The sequence below is a fragment of the Larus michahellis genome, chromosome Z, assembly GCF_964199755.1.
Source record: "Larus michahellis chromosome Z, bLarMic1.1, whole genome shotgun sequence".
NCBI lineage: Eukaryota > Metazoa > Chordata > Aves > Charadriiformes > Laridae > Larus > Larus michahellis.
The window spans coordinates 44,412,174-44,430,020 of record NC_133930.1 but is presented as its reverse complement, the minus strand read 5'-3'; the positions used below and the strand labels follow the sequence as shown (position 1 = coordinate 44,430,020).

Below are 17,847 nucleotides of genomic sequence, written 5' to 3'. Positions count from 1 at the left end.
AGCTTGGCAGCAAAAAAGGCCCAGGGACCATTTCTGACAGACTGTTTATATGCGCTTGACTGTCATAGAAGTGGGATGTTCCATTCCCATTCAGTGCCTGGGAATGCCACTAGATGTGTGTAATTTAGACAAGAGTGATGCATTCACAGTCAGGCTTAATGCCACAGTGTACTGTACTAGCAGAGCTGGCTGTGGTGTCTGAAAGTTGAGCACCTTTTCTCTGCTTCATCTCCCACCTCTATGTGAAGAGGTGACAGCCTCATGACTGCTGTTATTTGCAATCATGATAACTTTATGTGCCATGATAGGTCCCTGATACTCCTTTTTCCATTGTTCAAATGTACAAACCAGGGTAAGTCTCCCAGGGAAGACAAGAGTTGATTTTGCGTGAGTTGGCAGCACTGCCTTCTTGCTTGGCTGTTCACAGAGAATTTCCAAGAATAAGCAGCACATTCAGGTGCAGGCTCCATACTGTACTTGTGCATTTGGAGTTAGCCCAACCTGCCTATTTTAGCACTGTGATACACAAGCAAGAAAGGACAGCCAGTACCACTACACAGAATATCAAATATTGCCAGCCTGTAAGGTCATCTGAATATCCATCACTGATCTGATTTCTGAAGGGCTGAACACCCAGTACGTCCTGTTTTATGTAAATGCCTACCAGTGGACTCTCAGCCTCTTCAAAAATCAGGCTATATATTTGGGTCCTCAGACATGGCCTTTATGCTTTTTTGTTTTGTTTGTGTGTTTTGTTTTGTTTTTAAATATTGGCTTACTAGGTGTGGTTGTTTAAAATAAAACCCTTTTCTTCCCTAAGATGCTTCTTAGAGCTTTGGGGTAACCCTCCTTCTTTTTCTTTTCTCTCCCTGGAATTTATTTGGCATTACAGCCTAGAGAAGGTCTGTAGTAGGTCTGCTCATGTTAATGAACTGATTAGTGAAAGGCTGACAGATTCCTTACAAAGACTTGTTCCCCATAGTAGGGTGACTATCTTCATAGGCATGATGGTATACTGGGAGTCTTTATGGTAGAAACAACTGCCTTCTTAATCTATTCTTTCTTCCCTGAAACCTTCAAGACTTCATACTGCTTTACTTCACCTCTTGTCAGTGAGAGTGATAACTTTCAAGTTCTTCCTGCCCTTGTTGGTAAAATCTTCCCAGGCATTATTGAACTGGTTATTGGGGTGGACAAGGAGATAGGCACTGACATGTCGCCTGCTTCTCTGTTTGAGCTCACTCTGTAGAGTCTCAGTGTACAGAGTGTCCCAGTGTTCCCATCACAATGTTTTCCCTCCAAAACTTTCTCACCTACACAAGATTCTCAGCTGGTGAATCTCAGCTATTTCAGAGATGACTGGGATTGGAAAAAACATCCATCAATAAAGCCTTATACAGAAAATCACACCTTAACTACAGAAGAACTACTGCCTCCTTATACCAATTATGAGTTTTTCAGTGCCAAAACTTCATGAAGATTTCAAATAAATGAGAAATAGAGCTTTTTCACAGGGGCATCTGTGTTCCAAAAAACAAGTTAAACAATGAGACCCTTTAAAATTAATTGGTATTCATTGAAATGAATACCTTCTCCCTTCTCCCCAGGGAGAAAAGCCAATCAGCTAAAGGAATTTTTTTGTCTGTGTGTAGAAATCAAGGTAGTAAAGTCTAATTTACTTTGCAGGAATGTTGGTGGCATATAACTCTGATGTTCCCTTAGCTTCCCTGTGGGTATTTTTTTATGTTATTTTGTGAGTAAAGTTTTTCAGCTGGCATGTTGCTTTTCTCCTTCCTTCCTTGAAAATAATCTGAGAGATATGGAAACTGTGGTATGAATTATTCTTCAGTTTTGCACAACTGAATTGAATAATTTTTACTATGGTTTTGGTCTTTGTTCTGACTTTCTTTCTATTAAACCTCAATGTTAAACAGCTGTTTTACTTGCATGAGTGGTGCTTCTACTTTACTTCAAGACACTTAACCTGTGTTTAGTTATTCCTAAAGGAGGACATTCTTTCATGAAATCTGTAGGAACAGACCTATACCATTTTTTGATGTAAGAGAGTTATGCACGTTGTGGATTTACTATAGCGGGGAGGGTTTTGTTGCTATGATATCTGCTCCCAGGGCTTGTTTTTGGGTTATTCAGCATTCTGTGCTCAGTATTTTTTATGGTGGGGCTAGTGCTTTTCTGAGGCATTTCTTCATACAGTGCTTTGGATGTTTTGTCTTCACTGAAATTTCTCATTCCACCCCAGTATTCTGATTTCCTCCTTCACTGATTTTTTGGCTCTGATAGCATTGGGACAACTTTTTTTCTCTCCTGTTTTAGGTTTCTCTGTCTTTCTTCAAAATTCCCTTCAAGCTTCCCATTTGGTATTCTTTAATATTTCTCTGTTTCATTTCCTCTGTGTGCTGTTCTCTGTTTTCTGTTGGTTTTATTTACTTGTGAAAACTCTAGAAAATGTTTAAGCTGTTAGCTGTCTTTTGTCCATGTTGCAGATAGCCTGTAGTAACTCTGAAAGTTATTTTGGAGTTAATACATGCTCTACAAAACCAGCCATTTTAAGAATGCTTATTTCCCTTTAGATGGAGCATCTTTCACTGGCTATTTATATCCACCAGTTTACCTTATATTTGCATTCACTAATTCACAATTTTTGTTTAAAGTTCAGTGGTTCATCCTGCAAGACATGCTAGAAGCATTTAATCTCTTATCACGAAAGCGAAGTGTAATTCATATTTTTATTGAAAATATAAATTCTTACTTTTTTGTGTATTGTGGGAGGGAGTAAGCTAAATGACAGACAAATGACACATGGTTCATAGGACAAGGTCTTCTTTTGTGTTCCTTCTGGACTGATAATCCATCATGGGTAATATTTAGTTATTTCTCTGCAAAGATAGAAGTAGCTCCGCCATCTGAAATGCAGACTTGGGAGTACTGTGTTTCTGGAAAGAGATTTTGGACCCAATTTGACCTGTTTGGACTGTTTAATGGTGATGGGGCTTTGTTAATTGCAAAAATGCATACAGTATGTTCTGTGAAGAGTCTTTTCTTTCCACATGACCTGCTCATCTATAAATAAGAAGATTAAATAAATTACAGGGAAGCGAATCTTTGAGTTCTGTAGGATTAGAAGAAGATTGTCCATTGACTTCAAAGAGAACTAAGTGATTTTGAACATCTTGCCTTTGACATTATTTTTGTGAATGTTTGCATAGCTGGACAATGGTCAATATGCTACAAATCTCTGACAGCAGAGATTGACCCAAATTCTCTGCCTTTGTGAGGGGAGGTTCACAGCTTTCAGTTTGCTTTATCAGCAGAGAAGCTAGGTTTTGTTCTCTGAAGTAAGGGTATCAATATTTGGAACAACTTGTGAAATATATGTAATTTTCCAGAAGATGTTTTCGAAAGCTACATGGGAAACCATTAAAAAAAAAAAGATGATTCAGAGTTGTCTGTTTGTTGTGGCTTAACCCAGAACTATTTGAGACACCACAGCTTCAGTGAGTAGTTTTTTGCAAATTTTATACTGTTAAGTGGCTGATGACTCCTCTTGGCTTGTATTTTACTTGATTTTCAACCTCCGCACAACACTGGCAATGGGAATGGTTATTCTGCGTTAATCATTCTGTGACAGTGAAAAGGCAATTTAGGCATTTGGAAATGACACAATAAATTCTTGAGCCTCACACCAAAGCTCCCAGGGACTTTAGAGGGGCCATGGCCATGCAGATGAATCAACTCCTGTACTGTAGGGCAGTGTCTTGATGTGGACTCAGTACCTACAGCATCCAAGATGACTGTCAGCATCTGCTTTGTGGTCACTGCCCAAGCCCTGGCTCCAGTTCTTCCTTCTGCTCTGGCCCTTTTTATCTAGTACAGGCAGTACATCATTACAGCTTCTCCCTGTTCTCCGCATCCCACAGAAACTACCCATGTGACAATGAAATACTGCTTTCTGGAGCACAAGGAGAACTCCAGATAAGTAGAAAAATCTTCTGTTTCCTGCATGTGAGGTCTTAGAAGCACCTAGCACTGAGACCATCCTCCAGAATGGGGACTAGCACTCAGCAGGCTGCCCAGTACTTTGTTGGTGTGACTTGGTGTCAGCGAGGAACTCTGCTCCTGACACAGCAACCCCATGTATGCAGAGGCCCAGCAGCCTCGTGTTTTTCCAGCAAAGCCACTGGAGAGCCCTGGTGAGGGGAGCTTTGCCGAGCACGCAGGCAGGTCTTGGTGTGGCAGAGAGGATAGGAAACTCTGCCCCACAAGATGGAATATTTCACCTTCTTGGCTCTCTCTGTTCTCTGAGAACAGAGAGACTTCCCTCTGTCATACCTTATTTGCAGGTTACACCATTACTCTCTAGAAGGCTAGACTCAGCAGACTTGATTTTCATGTGATGTTTACATACTCGTCTTATCACCTTGGGTATTACTTCACTTCCTTATCTAGGATGTGCTTGGTACATGAAGGTATCTGACCTCCCTTCTGCTTCCCTCCTCCTGCCTTTTTTTGTTGGTAGCTGCAATTTCTACATTTTCTTTCCATAAGAAACTCTTACGGAGTTTATTTAATTTTTTTTTCCCACAATTTCGTCTTTTTTAGTCTTACTGTAATTTCTACAGGTTTCTGCTTGCCTGGAGAGTTGTTCTTAAAATCTCAGTTGTCCTTACAGGTAGTGTGGGTCTTGGCCTATATATCCATCCCCAGTGTATATATAACTGACATTTACATCTGACCTAATTATTCACAGGATCATATGATAGAGAAATTGGGGGGGAGGGAAGGTCATAGTCCTCTGTCTCTTTTTCCAGTGCCTTCTGACTGTTTGTTGACGTGTATTCCTAGTTGTCTAATTTTAAATGTCTCTTTCATGTGGTCAGTATATAACCCAATTTAATGACTTTCACTGTTTGGAAAGTTGTGGGGTTTTTTCATGATAGGAAGCTTTACTTTTTGTTTCTCACTTTTTCTCTTTACCTATTTTTCCAAAGTAAGGTTTCTACTATTGCACTTAAACTCTCCCAATGTTTTTGTTGGTGGCTTTATGCCCTGCTGTCCTTATAATCCCTTAGCCAAAACATTAATATTTCATTCTTTTACTGCTTCCTTACATGTCATTCCTTTCATCCCAGATCCTTGCTGTAGTCTTTAATGATGTGCCTGCAACTTTTAAATTATTTCTGGTGTATGGAAATATGGAGAGTACTGTACTGGAGATATGAAACAACCCCTCAACTTGTGTAAGTAGTATCATTAGACTGAAAGACCAGTGTCAATTTAAAAGCTCTGCAGACAGGGCTTATGTTTTCAGTATCTGAAAATTAGGGGCCCAAGCCTGTATTCGTTTTATGTCAAAATTTCCCTGAGTTCATTTGGACTTTTATGTCTATAAAGGAGGCTTAATTTGCCTTTAGTGTTGGATGTTACATATATTACAGGGCCAGAAAAGACTGCTCTGATCCTTCTCAAAATCCCCTCATTTAATATATCCAAGGATCACGCTTGTTGACCACAGTGTTGAACTGGAAAGCCACATTCACTTGATTAGCCAACAGGAGCTCAAATCTTTTTCAGCTGCTCCTTCCAGAGTAGACTCCCCCTCCCCTCAGTATGGCCTCTGCCTCACTTTATTCCTAGAGGGATGAGCCTGCAGCTAGCTATCTTGAATTAAACATTGTGTTTTCCATGTTCCTTCCCAAGTGATCCAAACTCCATGGCAACCTGATCTTGTCGTTATTTTGTCCTAGCTCAAATTTTATTTGAGGTGCCTTGCAAGGAGGTGCCTTGCTAGACCTACTGTTCACAAACAAAGAAGGGCTAGTGGGGGACGTGGAGGTCGGAGGACATCTTGGGCTTAGTGACCGTGAAATGGTTAAGTTTTCCATTCATAGTGAGGTAAGGAAGGGGGTTAACAAAACCTCCAGGACAAAGGAGCCCAGGAAGGCTGGACGCTCTTCAAGAGGGAAATCCTCAAGGCCCAGGAGCAGGCTGTCCCCATGAGGCGCACAATTAAAGGGCGGGGAAAATGGCCGGCCTGGATGAACAAAGAGCTCTTGATGGGACTTAAGGAAAAAAGGACGGTTTACCACCTTTGGAAGAGGGGACAGGCAACTCAGGAGGAGTACAGAGATCGTGTTAGGTCATACAGAGAAAAAATCAGGAAGGCAAAAGCCCAGCTGGAACTCAACCTGGCAATTAATATAAGGGACAACAAAAAAGGTTTCTATAAATACATCAATAAAAAGAGAGTGACAGAGAATGTCCATCCCTTACTGGATGCGGGGGGAAACCTTGCAACCAAGGACGAGGAGAAGGCTGAGATACTTAATGCCTTCTTTGCCTCTGTCTTTAATAGTCAGACCAGCTACCCCCAGGGTATTCAGCTTCTTGGGCTGGAAGATAAGAATGGAGAACAGAACAACTCCCCTGTAATCCAGGAGGAAGTAGTTAATGATTTACTTATGCACCTGGACACGCATAAGTCTATGGGGCCAGATGGGATTCACCCAAAGGTTCTCAGGGAGCTGGCAGGAGAGCTCACCAAGCCTCTCTCCATTATCTATCAACAATCCTGGTCAACAGGAGAGGTGCCGGATGACTGGAGGGTGGCCAATGTGACGCCCATCTACAAGAAGGGCTGGAAGGAGGATCCCGGAAACTACAGGCCTGTCAGCCTGACCTTGGTACCGGGAAAGATCATGGAGAGGATCATCCTGAGTGAGCACTCAAGGCAAGGGAAGGGCAGCCAAGGGATCAGGGCCAGCCAGCATGGGTTTATGAAAGGGAGGTCCTGCCTGACCAACTTGATCTCTTTCTATGACCATGTGACCCACTTTCTCGATGGGGGGAAGGCTGTGGATGTTGTCCGCCTGGACTTTGGTAAGGCCTTCGACACCATCCCCCATGGCATTCTCCTGGAAAAACTGGAGAATCATGGCATAGACAAGTGTACCCTCCGCTGGATAAAAAACTGGCTGGATGGCCGCGCCCAGCAAGTTGTGATTAATGGAGCAAAATCTGTTTGGCGGCCGGTCATCAGTAGTGTCCCTCAGGGCTCAGTTTTGGGGTCAGTCTTGTTCAATATCTTTACTGATGATCTAGACAAGGGGATTGAATGCACCCTCAGTAAGTTTGCAGATGACACCAAACTAGGTGGGAGTGTTGATCTGCTTGAGGGTCGGAAGGCTCTACAGAGGGATCTAGACAGGTTGGATCAATGGGCCAAGGCCAATGGGATGAGGTTTAATAAGGCCAAGTGCCGGGTCCTGCATTTTGGTCCCAACAACCCCGGGCCACGCTACAGGCTTGGGGCTGAGTGGCTGGAAAGCTGCCTGGCAGAAAAGGACCTGGGAGTGTGAGTGGACAGCCGGCTTAACATGAGCCAGCAGTGTGCCCAGGTGGCCAAGAATGCCAATAGCATCCTGGCTTGTATCAGGAATAGCATGGCCAGCAGGAGTAGGGAAGTGATCGTGCCTCTGTACTGGGCACTGGTGAGGCCTCACCTTGAGTACTGTGTTCAGTTTTGGGCCCCTCACTACAGGAAAGACATTGAAGTGCTGGAGCGTGTCCAGAGGAGAGCCACCAAGCTGGTGAGGGATCTGGAGAACAAGTCCTATGAGGAGAGGCTGAGGGAGCTGGGCATGTTTAGCTTGGACAAGAGGAGGCTGAGGGGAGACCTCATTGCCCTCTACAACTACCTGAAAGGAAACTGTAGAGAGGCAGGGGTTGGTCTCTTCTCCCAGGTGAATAATGACAGGACCAGAGGAAATGGTATGAAGCTGCGGCAAGGGAGATTTAGATTAGATATTAGGAAGAATTACTTTACTGAAAGAGTGGTCAGGCACTGGAACAGCCTGCCGAGGGAGGTGGTGGAGTCACCATCCCTGGAGGTATTTAAGAAATGTGTAGACATGGCTCTTCAGGGCATCCTCTAGTGCCCAAGATTATTGGTTTGTGGTGGGGTGTTGTGCGTGGGGTTGTGGGTGTGGAGTTTAGTTGGTGGGTGCTTTTTTTTTGTGTGGTGTTTTGTTTTGTTTTTTTGTTTGTTATATGGTTGGACTCGATGACCTCAAAGGTCCCTTCCAACCACTAAGATTCTGTGATTCTGTTATTTCAGTGCCATATTTTACTGCTAGGCTTCTTTATATTTTTCCCAGTGATGTTAATAGTTTGTGCAAAAACCTATTGCAAAAACCTCACTTCCAATTACACTGACACTTTATTACATGCCTCTTAGTTTGGCTGTTCCTTGATAAGTATAATATAAATTTCGCGTCAGCTTTGATGCCAGCAATGTACTGTGTCCATGGAGGCTGGCCGTCCCCAGTGCCTCCCTTTTCTTCATCATCACATACCAGGAATCACCAGCCCCATGCAATCAATGTAGGTGCTGCCTCCCACCACTGCTCCACCCTGCTGTCCCAGCCCAGCACCCAGTAACATTTCTCTGACTATCCAACACCCATTTGTTGGTCCTCTCTTGCAGTATTTCGTTTTCGTCCAGTCCTCTGTAATTTCCATCATATTCTAAACATCTCAATACATGAGTATGAGTACTTCATCCAAACCTTTTGTACAGTTTATGGGTGCAGTTTTCGGGTGCAGTTTTCTGTACCTTTTTTGGGTTTTGTTTTTAAAACATTACTTGTTTTAGTAGCTGTTTAGCCTCCCCTGATTTTATTTTTTTTTTTTTTTTGTGAAATAGAAAGTATTTCCTTGTGGTAGGAGAGAAATTAGTCTCTGGCAAAAGCCAGCTATAAGATGAAGTTATACTGCATATTTCTCGGTTTTGTATGTTTCTAACAATAATTCAGTATTTGTCTGGGTCTGGAATGCCTCTGTTACTGGGATTCCTTTCACTCTTAGTACTCTTAGAAATTTCCTTGCTGTCTTGAACTCTCCATGCCACCGGTTTATTTTAGGTCCTTTTGTCCTGGTAGGAAATTTCTATATTTAGTTTCCTACCTATCAGCTTCCTTCTTATTTACAGTAGAAGTTGTGCACCTTATTGTCAACATTAAGAAAGAAGAAATTTTTTTAGGTAAAATTTTTTAATGCTGTTTTTCTTAACCTTCTAACTGAAGGTTCCCTTCTCTGTCAGCTTCCTTTGCCTATGAGGAACAATTCTGACAACATGTATTTGGGTAGAATAAACTTATTAGTATTTGGCACCACATCTTCATCTTTTTTTTTTCTTTTTTTTCCTTCCAGTTCTCTGCTATTCCTGGTACACTTGAACATAAGATAACAAACAGACCACTAAGTGTGATCACTCCTGGTTTTGTGCTTTTTTTTTCTTCTTGTTTGAGGTTCATTATTTCTCCTAATTTGTTGTCAGCATGAGCATCAGTAAGGAGACAGGCGCAGCAGGAAGCAGGAGTTGTGCCGTAGGGATTATACTCCAGGAGACGTTACATGCTGTTTTCCGATATGATTAATCAGGTGAAATGCACAGAGCTTTGTAGTCTGAAGAAATCCATTTTGAAAGGGGAATTGTTTGGTTATGACTGGGTTAGGAAGGTGAGAATTTCTCCCTTCCCCCACAGGCAGAGATTTCAACAGTTGAAGGACAAGGGTGAAATATTTGTAAGTAATACTGAGGCATGAAAGGTAGGCAGGCTCAGCAGTCGGGCTTTGATTTGTATGCCACAGATCTTTGGGTGGAATTCCACGGGGCTTTTGTAGCCTGAGGCAAATGCAGGCTGAAGATGGCCCTGGGCAGAGCTCTGGGATTGGAGGATGTGGCTTTTGGAGGGCAGTGGCATCACCCTCAAGCCCTGTGGTAGCCAGAAACCTGCTGGGCAAATGCGGCCATGGGGAGCCATGGCCAGGGCATGCGGGAGGAGGAGTGCATTGGTCACCTTCCACATGAGAAGGCCCCAGCATAGGGTTTAGGTTGGTTGGTTGATTGGTTTTCAAAGGCGAAGAGAGTGAAAAAAACAAACTGTGACTCTGTGATGGCACAAGGCTCATAAAACTCACACTGTGGCAGCAGTGGCTGCTCCCACTGTGGATTAGGATTTCATTTAGAGGCACTTCATATAGTTGGGCAATATAGTCTAGCACATTTTGCAGAGCTGAAGTAATTACAAGGAGAAATCAAAACATTGGGAAGCCCTGTCAGGAAATAGGGCTTCAAGAGACCCTGCAGGAGACATGGACATGCCTGGCCCTGGTTGTCTTTATGGTATGCGGATCTTGGAGGGTCTCTGTGTAAGGAGAGCCCATGCTGGGGTCAGGATATGCTGTGATTTACCTGGGAAGTGCCCCTCGTGCTTTCATTCCCAGTGCCACTGAACAGCAACATAGGCTATCCTGGGAGCCATCCACTGGAAAGGTTTGTTGTTAAACATAGGTAAATTGCTTCTTTATTTGAAGAACTGGAATAGGGGCACTTCCAAGAGTCAGAAACAGCTCAACAAGAAGGATTAGTAGTGTCCTATCGTTATTTGTTTTGGCATATGCGGAAGTAAAACATAAAAATTCTTGGATGTGGCCCAGTTTAATTTTAGGTCAGGGAAAGCTCTATATTCTTCCAACCTGGCTATTTTAATTGTATTATGAAAATATCCCTGCAGGTTTGGCCACATTATGACCAGACTAACTTCACTGTAAAATATGTCATCCATTTAAGGGTCTTTTTAAAGGCAGAAATATGGGAATGAACAGCTCTACTTTCTTTAGCTCTCTAAAGTACAGAACCATTTTTATTTTAAATTTGTAAGAAGAATTCTTTCTCTCATATGGGACCCTCTCTGCCAAACCGGGCACCTCAGCACAGTTAAAGACATAAACCTTTCCAAATGCTTCTAGGTAGCTTGAAATGAGGTCGTGTGAGTGCCTTGTCTTTTATTATAAAATATTGTAGGAAGAACACTGATGGAAAAGAAAAAATCTTCTGTTTTGAGAGGAAATACCTTTACATATATACTGACAGGAGTAGAAGGGGCCTATGAGAAAATACAAATGATTAATAGCTTTTAACAAATATTTACAACATGTATTTAGCAGGACTGTACGAATATAAACCAGTTCCTTTGCCACCTGCAAAGAAATCGTCTGGTTTTATTTTTAATACCTATGGGTAGGTAGTAGAGGAAATTTTTACTATTTAGGTGAATCCTGATACTTGGAAATATTTTTGTTGCTGTATTTGGAAACTGTGTAATTTTGCTGAAAAAAATGAAATATTAGGCAGACTGAGGTAGTGCTGTATGATTATTTCCAACAGGCCTAAAACTTTCTGTATCCCTGTTCCTAAAGACATGACTGGACTTCCTGGGTTCTGTTTGGCTTTCTTGGGGTTTTGTCTGTTTATTAACAGAGGACTGGGAGGTGTATTTGGTGTAAAACATCAATGCAAATAGCTCTTCAGCAACCTTTTCCATTAGTTTGACAAAAAAAGTTCATCGTTTTGTAGTGGTATGAGTTTTAAGAGATTTGGTTCTGTTCAGTGATTAATGTGTTGGTCCTTTTTTACATTTGTCTTTTAAAGTTCTCCTAGGTAAGAAAGTGACAGTAAATCACAGCATCCACTGAGTGCAAAGAGAAGTTCTTTGTCAGATTTATACACCTACTTGTACTTTATGTGCAAAGAGGATTTTGGCTCTGAGTAATACCCACAAAAGATTTCCTAAAGTGAAAAAGCTATCAGTACGCTAGTAAGTGATAAATCTCAGTCGGGAACAGGTAATGGCCCAGCAATACAGACTGAAAACTGCTGAATCTGATCCCTCCATAGCAAACTGTTGGGTAATACATTACTCAATGCAGTCTTCACTGACTGTGTCATACTGATGGAAAAAAACCCCATGCTTTTTTTTTTTTTTTTTTTGTGAGAGGGGTCCAATACATCTGTATATGAGCGTGAAACTATGTCCACAAAGCCAATGGAGACATCTGTACTGTTGAGTCCAGCAGAGCTTGGATCTGATCTTCAGCGGTTCTTGGTGTCAGCTAATGGTGTGTGCACAAGGAACACAACTGTGCCTACAGGGTTGGCTGTATGGTTTGTTTCAAGTGCAAATCACAAGTGTCTTGGAGGCAAACAGGAGGGTGGTGGTAAATATGTCAAGATAGACAAATATCAAGAGTGACGTTAAGTGTTCCCAGGTCTCGATGGCTGCATTTTTTGCTTATTTGACATTGTGTTCTGGTTCCAGCGGGGATAGGGTTAATTTTTCCTGGTATTCCATGCCATGTGAGCCATGCCCACCCTGAGCTGCCAGGGGAGGGGGCGGGAAGTTGCCGCTCAGAGCGGGCTGGGGCATCCCGGGTCTGGGCGGGGAGCGGCGGTTCCGTAATCGTGTTTGTATATGCCTCTATCCATGTTATTGTTGTTGTTTGCCTGTTGCCTTTGCTGTTCTGTTAAACTGCCTTTGTCTCAACCCAAGAGTCTTGCCTTTTTCTTCTGATTCTTCCCGTATTGGGAAGGCCCGAGCGAGCAGCGTGTGGTTCTTTGTTGCCGTCTGAGGCTAAACCACGACACATTGATGTAAAAGACAATGTACAGTCAGACCAGAGGAGAATACAGTCTTGGACAGTTCAATTTTGCAAGTCAGTTAATTTTGAGAAGTGGTTAGTCACTGGACCTAAGTCATGATGGCTTCATGTTTTAAATATGATTCAATACACAGTGGTTCTCCAAATGTTCTAGGTATTACTTTTGAGGGAGAGTTAGCATGCACATTCTGTATGGGAAATAGAAAATGTAATTATTTAAATCAGACATAGACAATGTGGTGTGTGGCTTCAGTTTTGCAGAATATCATGCCTGGGATTTTGCATTTAATTTTAGTTCATAAGGCAGCTCCTCAGTTAGTGGATTTCAAAAGTATTCCACTGTGATCAGCAGAAGGAGCACAGACTTCACCAGCTCATGATGTCTTGGTGAGGAGATGGTTTGGCCTGTCTTGAACACCTGCTGTGGAGATGGTTTGGCCCGTCACTGGTTGAAACAGACATGGGTAAATACATTTCCCAAAAGCGGCTTTTATTTGTTCAAGCAAGAGATGGGTGTTTTGAGTTCTTACCAATTATAGGCCTTAAAGTGTAAAAAACCCTGGGTCACTGGTTCTGATTTTCACCTTTACATTAATAAGCGAAAGAGTGAGCTCTCTGAGGATATGCTAACACGCGGAGACCCATGATTTGCTCTGATTTTAGCTCTACAGGCTATCAAAAAGTAAAATAACACACTCTGGCTTCAAGGCATGTAAAATAAAACATGTGCCCAGTACTGTATATACAGAGTGAAGAAAATGTTTCAGGAGAAAGGCAGCACTTTAGTATTTGACATTGGTAAATAAACATTGTGGTAACTTTGACCAAGAACAACTGTGATTTTTTTCATTCACATGTGACGAGTATTATTCTTTTATGCCACTGTTTCACTAACACAACACTATGTATGATTCTCCAGGATAATCATCCAACGAGGGAAATTTTAAGTGAGACAAAGGAAAGGCAGCGTGGCAGTCTAAATACTCGAGCTTGTAAGTGAGCTGTGTGCTTTACATGCGATAGCTATTTCTGGGGTCCAAGGTCAGCAGCTCTTGCTGTGAGCAGAGGACTCTGCATGCTGGAGGACTTGGAGGCAAAACCACTGTCTCCTAGGATGGCTACCTGTATCTGAGGGCTGGGGCAGGTGCATTGCACAAAGCTGAAAGGAGACTTTCCTCCACTCCTGGAAAATTTTCTGCCCTACCTCCATCTGGGCATGGGAGAACTTAGAGGTCCAGGGTGAGATCCCAGAGGGGTTTGCCAAAAACTAGGCAGGCCTGAAGTTAGGATGTATCAATAACCTCCATCATTGTCCATGAGGTGATATTTGGTATTGGATGTAGGATGGATAACCAGAGATCCCAGCCACCAGGAAGCTGCAGAAACACATGCCAGTGTTGCCATATCATTCTAATAGGCACAAAAATGGGTTGGAGTATCTAGACAAGCTACTCTCACCCCTGTAGCTCCCTTTGATGCCTGGAGAATTATCTGCCCATATATAGTTCAGCAGCATTTTCAAGCAGCCTTATTGTGAAGTGCAGCTTTAATGCTAGGGCAGGGTTGTCTGCTTCTCTGAGGCTCCCTGTTCACTTGTGCAAGGTCTGGCAATGAGGCAGTGCGGCTGCTGCTCCGGTGGCCGTCGAGGAAAGATTTGGGGCTTCAACTTCGAATACCCATCACTGCCATTCAGAAGGAACCCTGTTCTTCCCCTTGCATGAAGCTAACCAGCTTGCTCTATTCAGAGAAAATGTTATTGTATATTTTAATGAAAAAAAAGTCTTTACTGACAAAACAGGTTTGCCTGTGTTCCGCTAGCTCTAGTAACACTGCTGTGTGGAAAGCAATCAGCCCAGCAGTTTTAATAATATGTGGAGCTGCAGCTTTGCTTTGCAAGCAGACAGGATTGTAATAATGTCTGCTGAAACTATTCCTGCCAAAACAAACACCAGGAGAGATTTCTTTTCCACATACCAAAGTCTCACTTTAGCATTTGCCAGGGAACATATTTTACTTTTCCTGTCTTCTTTTCTGCCTATGCCAGACAAATGAAAAAGGCATTGCAGATAGGTAACTATCAGTCAGCGTCTTGGTACTGGAGGACTGCCTGACGAGCTGTGGGCTGCAATCATTTATGGAGTTTTCTCTGTATGTTTGGGAAGGGCTTTACTCTTTCGTTTCAGCTCTTTTATAAGAGCTCAGGGCTGGGGCCTGCATTTTTCTGCGGTAAGCTCACGAAGTTGGATTCCCCTCGGACTTGCAAACCTTGGCCACATTCATATTTTACATGAGCCACTCTGCGCAGCTGATTCTTCTAGTGTTTATTTTTCTTGATTTGAAATAATTCTTATTTCCCTCTGAGGAAACCTTGCCTGTTAATGACTGCTAGCTGTAACATGCCGGCAACTATCCCCAGGTCTTCTCCCATGGCTCTGTCTCACCTCATCCATCACCCCCAGACATGAGGTCAGAGGTTGCCATGAAGTGGGGGAGAAAATCATGCTTTTGAGGAATTGAATTGTTTTGCTTAAAAACTTTGTCCTGAGGTTAGCTATTTGGGCCTCCTTGGCTCAAGTGGTCTTCTCTCCTATAGGAACGGAGACCCAAAATTTTCTAGTGGTGAGGTCATAGCTTTGCGCATACTGATATCAAAAGCACAGGCTACCATGCTGACTGACGATAATTAGGAGATGCTCTGTGCAGTTGTGCCACTGCATTTATCCTTGTGACTTTGGGGTGTGTGTAGTCACAAATGTGTGTGTAGTCACAAATGTGTGTGAAAGTGAGATGAGAAACCTGGATCCAGACCTGTCCCTCACAGTTGCATGGGTTTGTGCCTCCAAAGCTGCACCTAGAGCCTGGATCCAAACCCAGGAGGAATGAGAGAGGAGTTGGGTCTTCCCCCCACCAAGACATGGGAGTAGCCGGGAGCGGCAGCAAGCTAACGGTAGGTTTCAGAGTTACAGATGGATGAGCCAGCCTTTTCCCATAAATTGAAGCCAGCTCAGGCTGTTTTGGAGATTCACATGTGGTTAGAAATGGCAGTCGGCAACATCTAGGATGTCATGAAAAAATTCAGACTTTGTGACATTTCCAATTCAGTGTTGTGGAGGAAAGCATTCCGATTATTTTGATTAAATTGGACCTGTTTTGCTGGTTTGACTAGGCCAGTTGGCCTTCTCAACCTCTAAGTTGTCGTCAGCCATAAGAAGCATAAAATACTACGAGTGGACATCATATTTATCTGTTTCATTTATCAGTCATTCCCAGAAAATGGTGTCACCCATGCAGATGGATAAGCATAGCATGGATGTAGGCCATGTTCTCTAATTTCCTTCAGATCCTTTACTTTATCAGGAATAGGAAATTCCCTGAGTTACTTTACAATCATAAATAACGTAAAATTTCAAAATGCTTTACTGAATTGCAAACTCAAAGTACCATTCTCATTTGACTATGAAATTTGCAGCTGGAGCTTACTTTCGAGCCCACCATTTCTATGTTTCAAGAAATTTACCTTCAGGGAAAGCTCCCAGGCTTTTTAGGAGATGAAGCTCAGATAGAGCATTTTGCATCCCTGCAAAACACCAGATTATTCTGGATACCAACCAGCAACCTTTGCCTGAGTAGCTATTGCTGATAAGATGATGAATGGTCACTTCTCTTTGATTGGACTTGCCAGTCACCTTGGTGACTGTCCTATATTATTTGAGAATATACAGATGAGCCTTCTTGAAACACGAGGGACTCCTGTGTCCTCTCCAATTCTTTGATAAGAAATCAGATTTACCATCCACTACCTTAATGGAAAAAGGCATTTGTGATGCCTGATGGGGTAAGAGAAATCCCACCATGATCTGATATTATTTAATCTGACTGTGAAGATGAGTCCTCCATTCCCACTTCTGCCTTCTCCTCTCTCTTTTTTCTCCATGTGGTTAGTAATTATTTTTCTTTCTCCATTTTTTTATCATGCAGCTAGGTGAAATGCTTCTTGATCACTGCTAAACTGCTGGTGTCCAACATAGGTACTTAGTTATATTTAATATTATCTATTTTCACCTAAATGTTGAAGGACAACCTGAATCAAACTAACATTGACATCTAAACATCAACTAAACACGAAACTTTCTACCTCCTGTAGTCTGCTCCATCAAGACATGCTTTCTTTTTGTCATAAGCCATGCTGCTCTCTCTGACAGCTCGGTGCTTGATTTATGAAAATCCACGTAACTCAAAAGTGTTACAAAGGAAACATCATGTCAATAGATAGGTGCAACATAAAAAACACTTGCAAGTTAAGCATCTACTAACAGATGATGCAATACAGGTGTTGAACACTCAGCAGATAGTGGCCAGCTTCTGGTTCCACTGAAGTTTCTGTTATTGTTGACACCAATAACCTTTTAAGTTTTCAAAGGAATTGAAGGTTCTCTCAAGCTGAAATGCAGGTAAGAGAGAACAGGAACTGATAATATTTATACAAGCTGTCAAGTTGAAGGAATTTTTGATCCACAATTTTGTTGTGTTTTTTTTTGTTGTTGTTGGTTTACTTTTTTGTTTTAAATGAGCTAGGCAATTTTTGTTGTCCTTTGAACTGGTGGTGGTGGTGGTGTTGAATTGGACAGGTGAAGAAGATCCATTAGGTTTCCCATAGATAACCAATTGCAGAAATATCTTAAAAAAAAAAAAAAGAAATTCCTTCAGGATGTGAGGTGGAAATTACAAGACATTATTTTTGCTCATCCAAATTACCTCTTTAGTTACCTCTTCAATATGGCTCCTTCTTAAAAGAGAATTTTGAAGAAGCTCTGTTGTTGGAAATCTTGTGACTGTGAGGACAGTGCTGGAGTATTGCCATGGTACTTTGACACATTATCATCCTAGTAAATGATCCAAGTGTTGAAATTCAGTGTGGAGTGATGGCTTTTGCAAAATTTTGCCATGTGTTTCAGCCCTCCTGGCAAGCACAGCATTATCTGATGGTATGTCGCTTGAAGAGGAGTGGAAGGAGACAAGAGAAAAGAGAATGTGGGCTTTGTATGAGCTGTGGTATTTGAACTGAAGCGGTAGCTGAACAAAAGCTTGCCTGTAAGTTTACAAACATACAATTAAGACCCTTACTGTTATCTAAATCCTTTTTCTTGCCTTATAATTTTATGGTAAAAAGCATTACTGTTGTTTTTGGACTTTCATAAGAAATCTAGTAGCCACAGAGAGAACTAAATGTTGTTTGTTTATTTATTTGTGAAACAAATTATGCCCCTCTGCAAACTTCACTGTGTAATTTGCACTGGCTTTGCAGTTTACAAGAATGCACGCGCTGGT

General features: G+C 42.2%; 1 long non-coding RNA gene across 1 annotated transcript in view; it reads left to right on the top strand.

The window, feature by feature from the left end:
• Window positions 1–17,596, top strand: part of LOC141736183 (uncharacterized) — a 28,476-nt gene extending 10,880 nt beyond the window's left edge. The window contains exon 4 of the long non-coding RNA XR_012584916.1: window positions 17,475–17,596. This is a non-coding gene — a long non-coding RNA (uncharacterized LOC141736183). The remainder of the gene's footprint in view (window positions 1–17,474) is intronic.
• The last annotated feature ends 251 nt before the right edge of the window (window positions 17,597–17,847 follow it).